Source organism: Euleptes europaea, chromosome 2, assembly GCF_029931775.1.
Source record: "Euleptes europaea isolate rEulEur1 chromosome 2, rEulEur1.hap1, whole genome shotgun sequence".
In the NCBI taxonomy this organism is placed as follows: Eukaryota; Metazoa; Chordata; class Lepidosauria; order Squamata; family Sphaerodactylidae; genus Euleptes; species Euleptes europaea.
In genome coordinates, this window is record NC_079313.1 from 47,999,952 (window position 1) to 48,014,580 (window position 14,629).

Consider the following 14,629-nt stretch of genomic DNA (forward strand, 5'->3'; position numbering starts at 1 on the left):
TGTTACTTGTAAGTCTAAATATAAATCACTGCTATGGATGAAGATTCTAATACATCTGATGAAGTGGACTCAGACTCACTAGAACACATGCCGGAATACATTTTGTTAGTCTTTCAAGTACCACTGGACTCCTGTTTTATTTTGCTGCTAGAGCTTAACACAGCTACCTATCTGATATGATAAACTAAGCTGAAAATGTGATTCCTCACATTTCATCATCATGTTCCCAAACAGATCCTTTAAAAAAAATCACTGATGTGGGATAATTTATACACAAGGTCCTGAAGTGGCTTTTCAAGTCCTCAGGCAGAGAAAATAAGCAGGAGCTTTGTGGCATCTTAAGGACTAGTGAGCTCTTTATTTGAGCATAAAGGGAAGCTTCCCTTTCCCAAATCTGGATATGACAGAGCCTTGATCCCAGGCCTTTCTACGTGCAACACATGCGCTCTTCCACTGAGCCAGGGTGCCTCCTTTTAGCTGAATAGGATGCTGGGTCATCTTTTCTTATTGCTGTTGCCCCACAGAACGCTTGTGTTCTTAACATCTTCCCAGCAAACTTGAAATCCACAGGGAGATCAAACAAATGGGTGTTGGTTTCCCTGGGCATGGAGGGGTAGGAATAAGGAAAGCTCAACCTATTGGGTTTCTGCCTGTCCTACCAGTTACAGGGTGAGGTGCAATGGTGGCATCAGGGCATGGGGGGAACCCTTGACCCATTTTCTAGTAATTTACTGGACTGCTCCTTCCTCCAGCCCTTCCCCCCCCCTCCAAGCTTGTATGCCTGTTTGGAGAGGAACCAGGGCTGCTAATGGATGTTTTTTTCTTTTGCTCTGGTGAGTTCTGTGGTTTGAGCCCTTCTTCTAATTTTACAGGCAGTGTGATTTCATGCATGGAGTGAAGCAAAGCTCTGCTAAAATGGGGTAGTCACAACGATCACTCACCAAGATGTGCCCCCCCACCACACACACACACACCTTCCTTTCTGCTGAAGCCATGATGACTTTGGCCAGGCTGCACAAACCGCAGGCACCTTGGGAGAGTTACCAAATTGGCCTCCCCTCCTCCAAGGACAGGCAGGGGGAGAAGGGTGGCAGCTTTGGATAGGAAGTGGTTTCTCTTTCTGTTGGGATGCTTGATTTCTTTCTCTCCCTCCCCAACTTCCCCTCCCCAGTGGACATAAATCCTCCAGGCAAATGGGGAGGGAGACGGGAGAAACCCGCCCACCTTTTCCAAATTTAAGCCTTACCTAAATTCCCAAGGGAAGTGAGCAAGCCTGGAGGACTGGGTGGGTGTCAAGGTATTTTCAGCCTCTGGGTGTGTTTATCCCTGTAGACTTTCCACAACAAGCTATTAGGAGGCCTGGAGAGGGTTTGCTCTGGATTGCCCTAAATTCTAGGGTTCTCAGCTTTATGATTCCCCCCCCTCCCCGGGCTCTTATGTCTTCAAAAATGCAGATCAGTGGGCAAACCTTTCTCTAGCCTCCAACCTCCATGCTTAGTGAAACTGCACTTAACAGAGCTTTATCTGCAGTTAAAGCCACAGGATCTCTGCTGGGGCAAATGGGGCAGCTCAGCTTGGAAAGTGTGAGGTGTTGTTGAGAGTGCCTCTCCTCAGCACCTGCACAGTGTTTTTTCCCCCTCTCCAAGTAATCATATAAAATATTGAAAAATCAGAGTGTGCACACATACACACAAAGGCAGAGAAAAGGGGACCTCTACAAATGTGCCAGGTCAGCCCCAACATGGTCCAAGATATTGTGGTGCCAAAGGAAGAAAATAGTGATAAAGTTAAGCTAAATCAGGGGGATTTTGCCTCTCCTTGCTTAAGGATAGGTCCTGTTCTGCTCCATGATTTCACATGGCAGGCAAGCTTTCCATTGTTTAGGAACCTCACATGCAATCTTATTTACACATTTATACCCCATTTTTCTCCCCGATGGGGAAGGCAGGGGCAAACCACCCTGTAAGCATAGTCTGCCTAGTAAATGCCAGGATGTGACGTCACCCCACAGTACTTGCACAGGGGACTACCTTTAGCTATACCTTTTTTCCCCCTCCCCAAAGCAAGTTATAACATTCTCTCATCCATAATATCCTTTCAGCAATAACTCTGGGAGGTAGGGTGGGCTGAGAAAGAAGGCCAAGGCTCCCAGCGAGCTTTCATAACAGAGAAAGGATTTAAACCTGAGTCTTCCAGATCCTAGTCTGACACTGTAACCATTACACTACTCTGCTTCTGATCCATGTGCCCAGAACCGCTTTCATTTCTTACTACCTCCTGCTGCCAAAGATGGAGCCATTGAGGCTTAGGCCCCAAGACACCCCATTTTGGACAATATTTGTCTTTCTGCTTAGCATGCTCCTCTGGCAGCAGAAAGGAAAGCAAGATGGCGCCCATTATGTACACTGGATACACAAGATCACTGATGTAATTCCTTTAGGTAGCCTACATTTGGTGCACCACCTGGCCTTTTCACGTCCTTCCAGCTTCCTAACCTCTGCCAGCACCATAAGAAGCTGGAACTGGTGAGTGTTTAGGTAAGTAGTGTGGTTTTTAAGATAAAAATCACCACCTCATGGCACTCTCTGAGGCAGCGTCTTCAAATTACCTGATCACTAGGCCAGCCGGGTTTGGGAAGAGAACACAGGCCTCATCACAGACCTCATCCTGAGGATTGACTAGTGCTTAGCTTCCATGATTCCGTGGACTGCCAAAAAAACAAATCAGTGGGTTCTAGATCAAATCAAGCCTGAACTGACCCTAGAAGCTAAAATGACTAAACTGAGGCTGTCGTATTTTGGTCACGTCATGAGACGACAGGAGTCACTGGAAAAGACAGTCCTGCTAGGAAAAGTTGAGGGCAGCAGGAAAAGAGGAAGACCCAACAAGAGATGGATGGACTCAATAAAGGAAGCCACAGCCTTCAGTTTGCAAGATCTGAACAAGGCTGTCAAAGATAGGACATTTTGGAGGACTTTCATTCATAGGGTCGCCATGAGTCGGAAGCGACTTGACGGCACTTAACACCCACACACACAGCTTCCATGAACACATGTGTAGTGATAAGAAAGGTGCATGCCAGGTGCCAGTTCCTTTATATTGTATGTATTTGGGACTGGAGGTACAGCCTTTTAGGGCAAAACATGTGATTTCAGATAGATGTCAGCCCTGACACCTCAGGTTTTCAGCCATTTCTACCATTTTTAAATTGACTACCCCTCCCTCCCACTTCTGCTATATATAATTCAGATGTAGCACTGGGTAGGAGGTGTGATTTTATTTTAGACCATTTTCCAGTGACATTTTCTTTTCATTTGCAGCATCTGTTGGTGGGCCTTTATCAAATGTACTTGAATGTACCATTTCTAATTGCCCGTCTCTTGTTTTCTGTTCCACAGTTTCCACACTGACATGTGGGCATAAATAGCATTAGGGAAGCACAATGATATTATTACTGTCATGGGTGAACAGGATTTTCTAGAGCCATATCCCTTTCTGTCCACATTTTACTAAGACTCGCTGTATCCACAAAACTGGAAGGACTAGATCCTCTTCCCAAGCTCCTCTTTCTAGGCTCCCACCTGCAGAGGTAAGGCAAGTACCAGAAACCATGTTTTTTAAGTGGTGACCCTTCACCTGTCGCAAGCCCTCTCCCTTGAGGATTACCTGGCATATACCATTCTTTTCTTTAGGTGGCAAGTCAAAACATTTCTATTTCCCCAGGCTTTTAACTAAGGGGTTTCCTCTTTTCTTTTCTTTTTAGTTGCTTTTAGCCTGGGAACTGTATTATTGTAGGCTGCATGTTGTTGTTTTATTGCTTGTTTTAATATTGATAATTTTATGTTGTCCCCCCACCCATTGTATTGATCTGCCTAGAGCAGATCTCTGGAGAGCAGCATATATATTTTCTAAATAAATAAGCATAGCTGCTGGAGTGCTGGCCAAGCACTAGTCAGATTTTAAGGCACACCCTACAGGAGGACAGTTTCAGAGGGCAGCCATGCAGTTAGATTTGAGTCCAGTAGCACTGTAGAGGCCAACAAGATTTTCAAGGTGTAACCTTTCAAGAGTCTCAGTGGGACTACTTCTAAATCTGCATACCCAGAATAGGCCTATGAAAGAGCAATCAATTCATTAGTTTAATCTATTTTGGATCTTTAACACAAGGCAACACCTTTCCTGCTCTCCCAGTTTGTAGGTATAGTAAGGTGGATTGCCTGAAGTGGCAGATTCTGAGGGTCTCATTAAAAGTCAGCAAGTCCTCCATTACTGAGTTGATTTTTATAGGTTTAACATCAAGTTGATATGTATACATTTGCCAGCATTTGGAGAGTGGGTACCAAAGTTTCTTAGGCTGTCTGTCCTCTCTCTATAAAAAAATGTAGTAATATACACAGAACATACCCCAATAAAAATCTGAGAGGCAAAGCAAAGGAAATCAGTGAAATAATATTTTTTTTCACAGGTCTTCAGAATATTTGGTGCTGCCTGTATGTTCCAGCATTGATGGAATCTTCTTGCTGGTGGAAACCAAATTATTTCAGAGCAAAGAAGAGCCTTCCCCCTTCTCACCCCAGCCTTTGGTTGACACACCTTGGGAAAGGGATACCGAAGGGAGAGAGCAAGGGAGCTGTGAGCAGAATTTGGTTGGAGTTTTGCAGCAATTGTTAAAGCCATGTTATTGCTGCAGCAGAACCTCCTTAACACTCAGGAAGTGGAATTTGTGGTTTTAGGGGCTGAGCTCAGAAAGGGTGTTTAGAGAGAGAAGAGTCCAGCGGCAGACACCAAGGAGGAGGAGGGTGCCGTACACCCTGACGATCTCCAGAGGACCAGGAGAGGGAAAAGAGCAGCGGTCTCCTTCTACTCATGGTAAGCAACGTACCTCTTTCTCCCCTGGCCTTTTAGAGTTTCAGCCTTTGGGAACTGAACCAAAAGAACAAGAGGAAAGGAAGGAATCATCTTTGCGTGCATTTGCCCCAGGGCAAAGGGCAGATCAACTATGAGTCCCGCCCACTGGCTGGTGTGATGGCTGTAAATGTTCCTGCAGGTGAAATTGACCTTGCTTCCCATCAGAAAACCCCAAGGCTTGAGTGGAGGCCAGAGTCTGAGCACAGAGAACCCTGTTCTTGGTGCCTTGGAGCATTGGAGCTGGTTATGCTTGCTAATTTCTGAGCTTGAGTAAAGTGTCCATGGTCACATCCTTTTCAGTAGAGAGGGAAGGGGTTGAAACTGGAGCCTTCTGCATGCAAATCAGATGTTATATCCCTGATTCAAGCGCCCCCGCACCCAAGTGTCTTGACCCAGCCCACCACTACTGAGCACCCAGTCTTCCTTCACCTGGGATTGTGTGTGTGTGTAAATTGCCCTCAAGTCGCAGCCAGCATATGGCAACCCCAGCAAGGGGCTTTCAAGGCAAGCAAGAAGCAGAGGTGGTTTACCGTTGCCTTCTTCTGCAGAGCCTTCCTAGGTGGTCTCCCTTCCAAATACCGACCTTGCTTAGCTTCCCAGATCTGAGAGATCAGGCTATACCACGCAGTCTTCTTTCCCTCACCTGGGATTAGGGGGGGGGCATTGTTTGTGTGGTTAGGTGGAGTCTCCCCCCCCCTCAAAACATGGCTGGGGAGAGACACAGAGGTGGAAACTGCCGTGCCTTGCCTGCACCTGGCTTCTTTGTCATCAAAAAGTCTGTTTGGCAGGAAGGAGGGAAGGGCAGCCAGCATGCAGGGCCTGCCAGTGAGCAGCCTTTGATTTGACTGAATCTTGCAAGTGGGAGAAGCCTCCGTGGGAGCTTTCCTGCCACCCTGGGCAACAGCCTCCCGCCTCTGCACTGTCAGTCCACCTCCCCCCCGCCCCCCCAGATCAGGAGCCAGAGAGAATCGTCTTCCCCCCTCTGCTTGGGATCAAAGGCCGAGAAGGGTGGGACGGTGCGAGCAATTTCCCACCTCTGCTGCCCCGCCGGTGTTATTCCTGCGCAGCCTGGCGAGCGTAACTTGGGATCCTGCACCAGTTCACATTCACACCTTACCTGTAGATGCGTGTCATAAAAATCCTTTTTTTAAAAAAAGCTTTGAAAGCAAGCAAGCTGTTTAGAGGAACGTTAACCCTTTTCCTGCCTCTCTTATGCACTTCAGATCACTCCCCCCCATCCACCCCCGACTTTGATGACATGTTTCCCCTCTATTTTATTTTCCCGGCCACTTTCTGTTGTTTGAATACCAAGTGCTTCCCTTCTTGAGCTGTTGGCCATTTATGCAGGGGAGGTTTTGGCCATTTATGCAGGGGAGGTTTTGCCTTGGATTCGCTGCACATTTTCCCCATCCAAATTCTCAGACCTCTGCAGGGGGGCTTCTTTCGGAGTTTTGTGAATTTGGAAGGGGGAAAGGTGCATCTGGAGAGTGGCAAATCCAAGGCAAAACCTCCTGTGCATAAATGGCTTTAGTGTGTCTCCACCAGCTGGTCCGGGTAAGCCGTTTTCTCACACTTGTCCAGGCTGTTTTATCTCCACGCTTCAGCTTCGGCCCTGAGAACTGCTGAGAACGGCTTCTGGGATCGGAGCGGGGTAGCCTGGAGGCAGGGCCGATCTTGGGGAGGGGGATGCTGCTGCTGCAGCCGCTGCAAACAGGCTTTTTTTGGGGGGGGGGTAGTCACTCCCACCCTCTCTCCATCAGCAGGGAAAAAGAAATGTAGTCCCACACACAAACCACACCGATCCAAATTGCAAGTACCGATTCCGATGCAAGAGCCTGGGATATTCACTTGAGTGTCAGACACATTATGCCCGGGAGGTTTTGCCTTGGATTTGCCGCTCTAGATGCACCTTTTCCCCATTCAAATTCTCAAAACTCTGCATGGGGGCTTATTTTGGAGTTTTGAGAATTTGGATGGGGAAAAGGTGCATCTAGAGAGCGGCAAATCCAAGGCTAAACCTCCCCTGCATACATGGCCTTAGTAATTTTTTGTACACATGGTTTTAGGAAGCATCTTCACCTGTGTGGCTTTTTCCTCCTCTTCACAGGGGCTGTGTGTGTTTGTGGGTAAAAAAAAGGTAAAAGTAAAGGTCCCCTGTGCAAGCACGGGGTCATTCCTGACCCATGGGGTGATGTCACATCCCGACGTTTACTAGGCAGACTTTGTTTTTTTATGGGGTGATTTGCCAGTGCCTTCCCCAGTCATCTTCCCTTTACCCCCAGCAAGCTGGGTACTCATTTGACCGACCTGGGAAGGATGAGAAGGCTAAGTCAACCTTGCGTTGGGGTCGAACTCAGGTGGTGAGCAGAGCTTGGACTGCAGTACCGCAGCTTACTACTCTGCCCCATCATGGGGCTCCTGTGTGTGTGTGTGGGGGGGGGTAAATCCCAAGCATACTTGGGCAGACTGTCAGGTGTGAAGGTCTCACTTTGGAGAGCGGGAGGAGCCCGTCTGCTGGCACATGATTCCACATTCTCAGCCCAAAAAGAAAGACACGTGGGGTCGTGTGTACACATGACAATGCACCGGTGTTCTCCTCTATAGCCTGCCTGGCCTTTCCATTTCATCAGGGCCCGTGCTTAGGATCATTGTGTGTGCTTAGGATCAACACTGCTTCTAGGCGTTAAAACAATCCCTGTAATGAGGGACCCTCTACCCCAAGAGAGAAACTGGAGAACCCCAAGTGTGCCCACCTGCTGGAACGGAAGGCCGGAAACCTCATCTGGTTGGGGAGGGGGGCTCTTGGTGTCCAGCCCTGTCCCTGTCCCTGTCCTGGGTGGGCCAGGCTAGCCCCATTAGGCAGATCTCGAAAGCTGAGCAGGGGCGGCCCTGGCTAGTGCTTGGGTGGGAGACCTCCAAGGGATTTTCTAACAGAGTGGTTCCTCAGTGGAACAGGCTTCTTCGGGAGGTGGTGAGCTCTCCTTCCCTGGAGGTTTTTCAGCAGAGGCTAGATGGCCATCTGTCAGCAATGCTCATTCTATGACCTTAGGCAGATGATGAGAGGAAGGGCACCTTGGCCATCTTCTGGGCATGGAGTAGGGGATCACTGGGGGTGTGGGGACGAGGTCGTTTGGAATTCCCTGCATTGTGCAGGGGGTTGGGCTAGATGACCTTGGCGGTCCCTTCCAACTTTATGATTCCATGAATACCAAGGGCGGGAGGCAGAGGCAGGCAGTGGCAACCCCCTCTGAAGGCCCCTGACCTCGACAGCCCTGGGGGGTGGGGGGGGGCGCCAACCTTGAGCGCCCCTGTCGTTTCCCTGCCGGGAATCAGAGGAGCAGGCCGGAGATGCTGAGCCAACCCATCGATCCAGGCGCTTGGCTCGGCCTCCCCTCCTCCCTCTCAAGGATGAATGGAGGGGGGGGGGAGGCAGGTGGGGCCAGGAGGCTTTCTCCCACCACCAGCCGGCCGCGGCAGCAGCAGCTCCGAGGCTCAAGGCCAGCCAAGGCTCGCCACGTCCGGGCAGGCAGGCGGCGGCCGGCAAGAGCCAGTCCTCTCCAAAGCGCTCCTTGGTTGCACCTTTGCAGAAGGAAGGGAGAGGGAGGAGGACGCGGAAGGCCCTGGGCGCCCGGCAGGTTTGGCCTGGGATTCGCCCCTCTTGAGAGGCGCCTTTTCCCCACCCCAACTCTCAACCCTCAGCAACCAGCCCCCCAGGCAGGGGAACCCCCGACGCCAGGGAACCCCCCCTCCCCACCTCTGGCCCTAAGGACCGCGCAGGAGAACCCCCGGGGCCGAGGGCGATGCTGCGGGGCAGTTCCTCTGCGCGGGTCCTGCCACGAGTCCGGGACTTGAAAGAGGAGCAGTGCCGGATTGACCTAGAGGCTGGGCAGGCTGAAGCCCAGGGCCTCCAGATCTAGGGGGCCTGTGGCCGAGGTGTATAATATTTTTGTCTTTTAGAATATAAGTATTTTAAAGAATATCACAGTAAACTCACCATTTCATTTCCCTACACATTCCTGCTTATTCCACACAACTTTTACAAAGTTTGATTATTGCAAACGTTTTCGACAGTGTTCGTTTTAACATTTATGCTTCCCCCCCCCAATCTCTACAGTCTTTAACAATAACATCTTATTTAACAGTAACACCTTTAAAGGAGGAATTGTGAATTGCAGAATTTTAAACAGCAGTCATCATCCTCGGCTTCACTGAATGTTGTTGAAAACATTCTTCCATCTTCCTCTAACCATGAGGGTGGGGGGTTGGAAGGGGCCTCTCTTCACCTAGTAGCTTAGGGCCTCTCTTCATCTAAATCCGGCACTGAAGAGGAGGGTCTTGGTGAAGCGCCCCACTCCGTCAATTTTCTCCCTCTCCCATAATACTAGAACGCGGGGTCATCTGCTGAAGCAGGAGGGTGACAGATTCAAAACAGATAAAAGGAAGTATTTTATCACACAACGCATAGTTAAATTGTGGAACTCCCTGCCCCAGGATATGGCTATGGCTGCCAACTTGGAAGGCTTTAAGAGGGGAGTGGACATATTCACGGAGGAAAGGGGTATTCATGGCTATTAGTTAGAATGGATAATAGTTATGATGCAGACCTATTCTCTCTAGTATCAGAGGAGCAGGCCTATTATCTTGGGTGCGGTGCAACACCGGCAGGATGGGGCTGCTGCAGTCGCCTCGTTTGGGGGCTTCCTAGAGGCCCCTGGTTGGCCGCTGGGTGGACAGACTGCTGGGCTTGATGGGCCCGGGTCTGACCCAGCAGGGCTTTTCTCGTGTCCTTAGGTTCTTCATGCCCATCAGCCAGACTGGCTCAGTGGAGCTTCCATGTTCAGAGGCAGTGTAGGCACGGCGGTGCCTGCGGGCGCGGAGGGCTCGTGGCTTTCTCCGGGGGGGGGGGGCGGGGGGGGGCGCCGGGTGGGCCCCTGCGAGCAACGGGCTGCGTCTCCGGGAGCGACAGGGGCCGTGGGGCGGGACGCTTTCTCCTCCCGCCGGGGGATCTGCCGCTCCCGGAGACGCGCAGGAGTAGCCGGGCTCCAGCCGTCCGTCCGTCCGGTGCGCTCCTGGGCGGCGCGGACTGCGCTGGCCGGTCCTTGCCGTCGACGCGTTCATGCGGAGGGGCAGGAACGGAGGGGGGGGGACCCCGGCCCGGGCCTCGGGTCCTACGGCGTCTGACTCGCGGCGCAGCTGCTCCAGAGGTTTCCCCTCGGAACGGGGCGCCTCCTCGAGTCCGGGAGCGGCACCCCGCAGCCCGCTTAGGCGGCCGGCCGCCGGGCCCTTCCCCACCGGCCCCCTCTCCCCGGCTCACTCCGTCGGAGCATCGGGGCCACTGACGCCTGGGATCTGCCGCTCTCCAGACGCACATTTGCCCCACCCGACTTCTCCGAGCTCCAAAACCAGCCCCCCCCCCCAAGGCAGAGTCTGGACACCTCGGGTGGGGGAAACGTGAGCCTGGAGAGCGGCAGATCCGAGGCAAAACCTCCCCTGAGCCAATGGCCGGAATCCGCGTTACTCTGCGAGAAGGGGACTGCAGTGTGTGTGTGTGTGTGTGTGTGTGTGCAGGGGGGGATGTCGCCGTCGCTCCGTATTAATAGCAAGGCTTTGCTTTGATTAATTTATTATTTTTATGATTACGTTGAGGATCTTTCCTGCGCGCCCTAAAGGGGGGGGGTCTTGCTTGCCCTTTTGTATTATTACAAGGTCAGGATTAATCTCCTCTCGGCGGCTGAAATCCATCGCCTTAGACGGGGGCTTATTGATGCCCGGGAGGTTTCGCCTTGGGTTCGCCGCTCTCTCGACGCGCGTGTTCCCCACCCACACGCACCGAACTCAACCATCAGCCCCCCAGGCGGAGGTCTGAGGATTCGGATGGGGGGAGCGGGCATCCAGAGAGCGGCGAACCCAAGGCGAAACCTCCCGGGCATAAACAGCCTGGGGGGGACTGTGCCTCGAATTGCACCTGCAAGCCTCTGTGTGTGTGTGTGTGTGTGTGTGTGTGTGTGTGTGTGTGTGTGTATTAAGTGCCGTCAAGTCGCTTCCGACTCATGGCGACCCTATGAAGGAAAGTCCTCCAAAATGTCCTGACTTTGACAGCCTTGCTCAGATCTTGCCAATTGAAGGCTGTGGCTTCCTTTATTGAGTCCGTCCATCTCTTGTTGGGTCTTCCTCTTTTCCTGCTGCCCTCCACTTTTCCTAGCATGACTGTCTTTTCCAGGGACTCTTGTCGTCACCTTCAAGCCTCTCTCAGTTTAAAATCCGAGCCAATACGAGCCCCCCCCTTCCCTTCCTCCCTCCCTCGTCTGGCCCGCCTTTCCTTTTCCACCCCGGCAGTCGACAGACGGCCTCCGTGCTCTCCCGTCCAAATACAACCACGCTCGGTGGATGGGTCGTGACAGCGCCAGGCAGACCTCCTGGGCGTTTTTGCACCACTCCCAGGGCCGGTGCCACCATTCACCATCCACGCCAGGGCGCAGACCTCAGAGGGGTGCAGTTTCTTGAAAAAATGCGACTGACAATTTATACATATATATATATATATATATATATATATTCATTTTAAGAGAAGTACCACAAAAGTGATATGGAATATAATGAATTATAACGTCTTATAAAAAGGTTTGTAGGAATGCATCAGGCTTTTATTTTCCCCCGCAAGACATCTGTTTTTGAAAATTGGTTAGCAGTGGGGTGGGGGGGCACAAGTATTCAGCCTTGCCTAGGGCGCAAAAAAGACCGGCCCGGGCCCTGACTACACCATCCCCAGCCGAGGACTCTCCGGCACGCCGCCCCCGTGCAAAGCTTGTCTCGGCTCGTTTGTTTCCAGAAGCAGGCGACCGGCCATCGGTGGCCTGGAGTTCCACAGGCGCGGCAAGATTCGATTAGAAAAGATCGTCTTGATGTTCCACCGTGTGTGTGTGTGTGTGTGTGTGTGGACTGACACAAGGCAGCTTCCGGCACAAAGTTAAGCACTGTGATGTCCTTTTAGATTATGCACGTCCTTCACTGTCTCTTGCTTTAAAAAACAAACATTGAAACATGCTTAGCTTGAGCAGGATCACACCCATAACAGGTAAAATCTGAGCATCACAGAGATAGATTTCTAGTACAATGTGTTTGTAGACCTTGGTGGGGTTTTTTTTTTTAATACATTACATTTTATTCTTGAACGAATTACAATCGTGGAATTAAACCCCTGCTCTTGTTTCGCATCTTTTTGGGTAACGAATCAACGGATTTAACAGCCCGGTTCTAAAGGCTGAAGCCGAAGTCCATTGAAATAATCCAAAATCCAGCGGCCCCGTAAAGACAAGCAATTCCAATGTAAGTTTTTGTGACATAAACTGGGCGTTCACGATATTTAGTATCGAGGTGTAGGTTATGTGCCTGTGTGTAACACTAAACTAGTTCCATTGAACTCAATGCTCAGTGTTCTTAGTACTGGAGATTAGGTACTGTTACCCCGCTCTCCTATGCAGATTCCTTCCATGGATTTAACTTGGCGGAGACTGTTAGGACAGAAAATGGGGAAAGGGCATGGTTTCCAATGGGAAAAGGAGTCAGACAACGATGTATTTTATCTCCTTGTCTGTTCAGCCTGTTTGCAGATCATATAATAAGGAAAACTGGATTAGGTTTAGATGAAGGTGGAGTGAAAATTGGTGGAAGGAACCTCAACAATTTGGGATATGCCGATGATCCGACATTACTGGCAGAAAATGGAGAAGACTTGAAAGGACTATTGCAGAAAGTGCCAAAACAAGCTTTCATCTGAACATCAAAAAGACGAAAGTAATGAATTACACAACTTTCAGGTTTACAATGAAGAAACTGAAATAGTTCGAGACTTTCTATTCCTTGGCTCAATCATCAACTGAAAGGGAGACTGCAGCCAAGAAATCAGAAGGAGATTGAGACTGGGAAGGACAGCCATGAAGGAGCTAGAAAGATTTTGAAGTGTAAGGATACCTGACTGGCAACCAAGATCAAGATAATTCATGCCATAGTATTCTCCATTACTATGTATGGGTGTGTGTGAAAGTTGGACAACGAAGAAAGCTGACAACAAGAAAGTAGATTCCTTTGAAATGTGGTGTTGGAGAAGAGTTTTACGGATATCGCAGACCGCCAAAAAGACATATCAGTGGGATCTAGATCAAATCAAGCCTGAACTCTCCCTGGAAGCTCAAAGGACTGAACTGAGGCTATTGTACTTTGGTCACATACTGAGAAGACAAGAGTCACTGGAAAAGACAATAAGGCTAGGGAAAGTTGAAAGCAGCAGGAAAAAGAAGACCTAACCATGAAGTGGATCTGACTCAGTAAAGGAAGCCAGGGCCCTCAGTTGGCAAGACCCGAGCAAGGCTTTTTGGAGCTCATTAACTAGGGTCGCTATTAGTCCGAAGCGAGTTGGCCGCATTTAGCACACATAATAAAGAGGGTGGAGCAACTCTGCATGGGATTACACCGAGTCCTTCAGGCACCTCAGACATCCATTTATGCACGGGAGGTTTTGCCTTGGATTTGCCGCTCTCTAGATGCACATCCCCCCCATCTGAATTCTCAGAACTCGGCATGGGGGCTTATTGTTGAGTGTTGAGCATTTGGAGAGGGGCGGGGGGGGGTGCATCTAGAGAGTGGCAAATCCAAGGCAAAACCTCCCGTGCATAAATGGTGTGTTTGCTGCCTCAGAGGCACCAGATTACTACCCTTCCGGCACCTTTAGCCCCTCTTCCAGGATGCGGCTTTCTCTTTTTGCCCCTGGACGAGAAAGCACCCGGGTTGGTTCCCCTGCGCGACCATCACGCCGCCAGCCCTGAGGCCACAGCGCTGGATGGGGACCAAGCATCGTGGCGTTTAAAAGGCAGGACGGAAGCTTCGGGGTTACACAGAACGATTTCCCGAGCTGGACGGTCCAGAGCTTGGGGAGGGAAAAGGATAGGTGACAATGGACAATAATAATAATGGACAAACAAAAAAATAATGGACAAACAAATAATAATAATGGACAAACAAACATTTCTACCTCCGGCGTAGCATTTACTCCCCCCCTTTCTGAGGTGTGGGGGGGTCTCTCTGGCTAGTTCAAGGCTTCACGGGTCGAGCCTTGGGGTTGTGGCTTCGGCTTCTTTCCCAGGGTTGCGTGTCATAGGCACCTTTGCTCAATGAGAACGGGGAGGGGTCATCTTTGACCCCGAGGAGTAGCCAGGGTTGCTCTTTCGGAAAGCCACGACTTGAAACGCTGGGCAGGGTTTTCTCCAGGGCCAGCCCGGACTCCGAGCGCCGTGCCCGGGCCAGATCAATCCGTCAAAGGGACTCCAGCCAGCCTTTGCATCCGGACAGACCGTCTTAGCGGTGGGGTGTGGGGGTGTTGCTTTTGGGTCCTTCCAAAACAAGGCAGGTGCCCCCCTCCCAGCAGTAAAATCTCACTCCCCCTCCCGGGCCAGCGCCCTCCCACCCCCACCCCCACCCCCCATCAGAGAGGGCGCGATCCGGGGCTGGGCTAGACGGAGCTGCTCCCAGCCCACCTGCGCCGCAGCCACCTGGCCGACGGCCCGGCGGTCCCGCCCCTCCGCCGGGCTGTGGGCCCTCCTCCCCGCCCCCCGCCCCGTCCCCGCCCCCGCCGGGAGCTCGGTAACCGAGGGCTGGTCCCACGTCTCCGCAGATCCTTTCCAGCCGGGCTGGGGCGTCCAAGGGATCCGCTCGGCGGGGCGCTCCG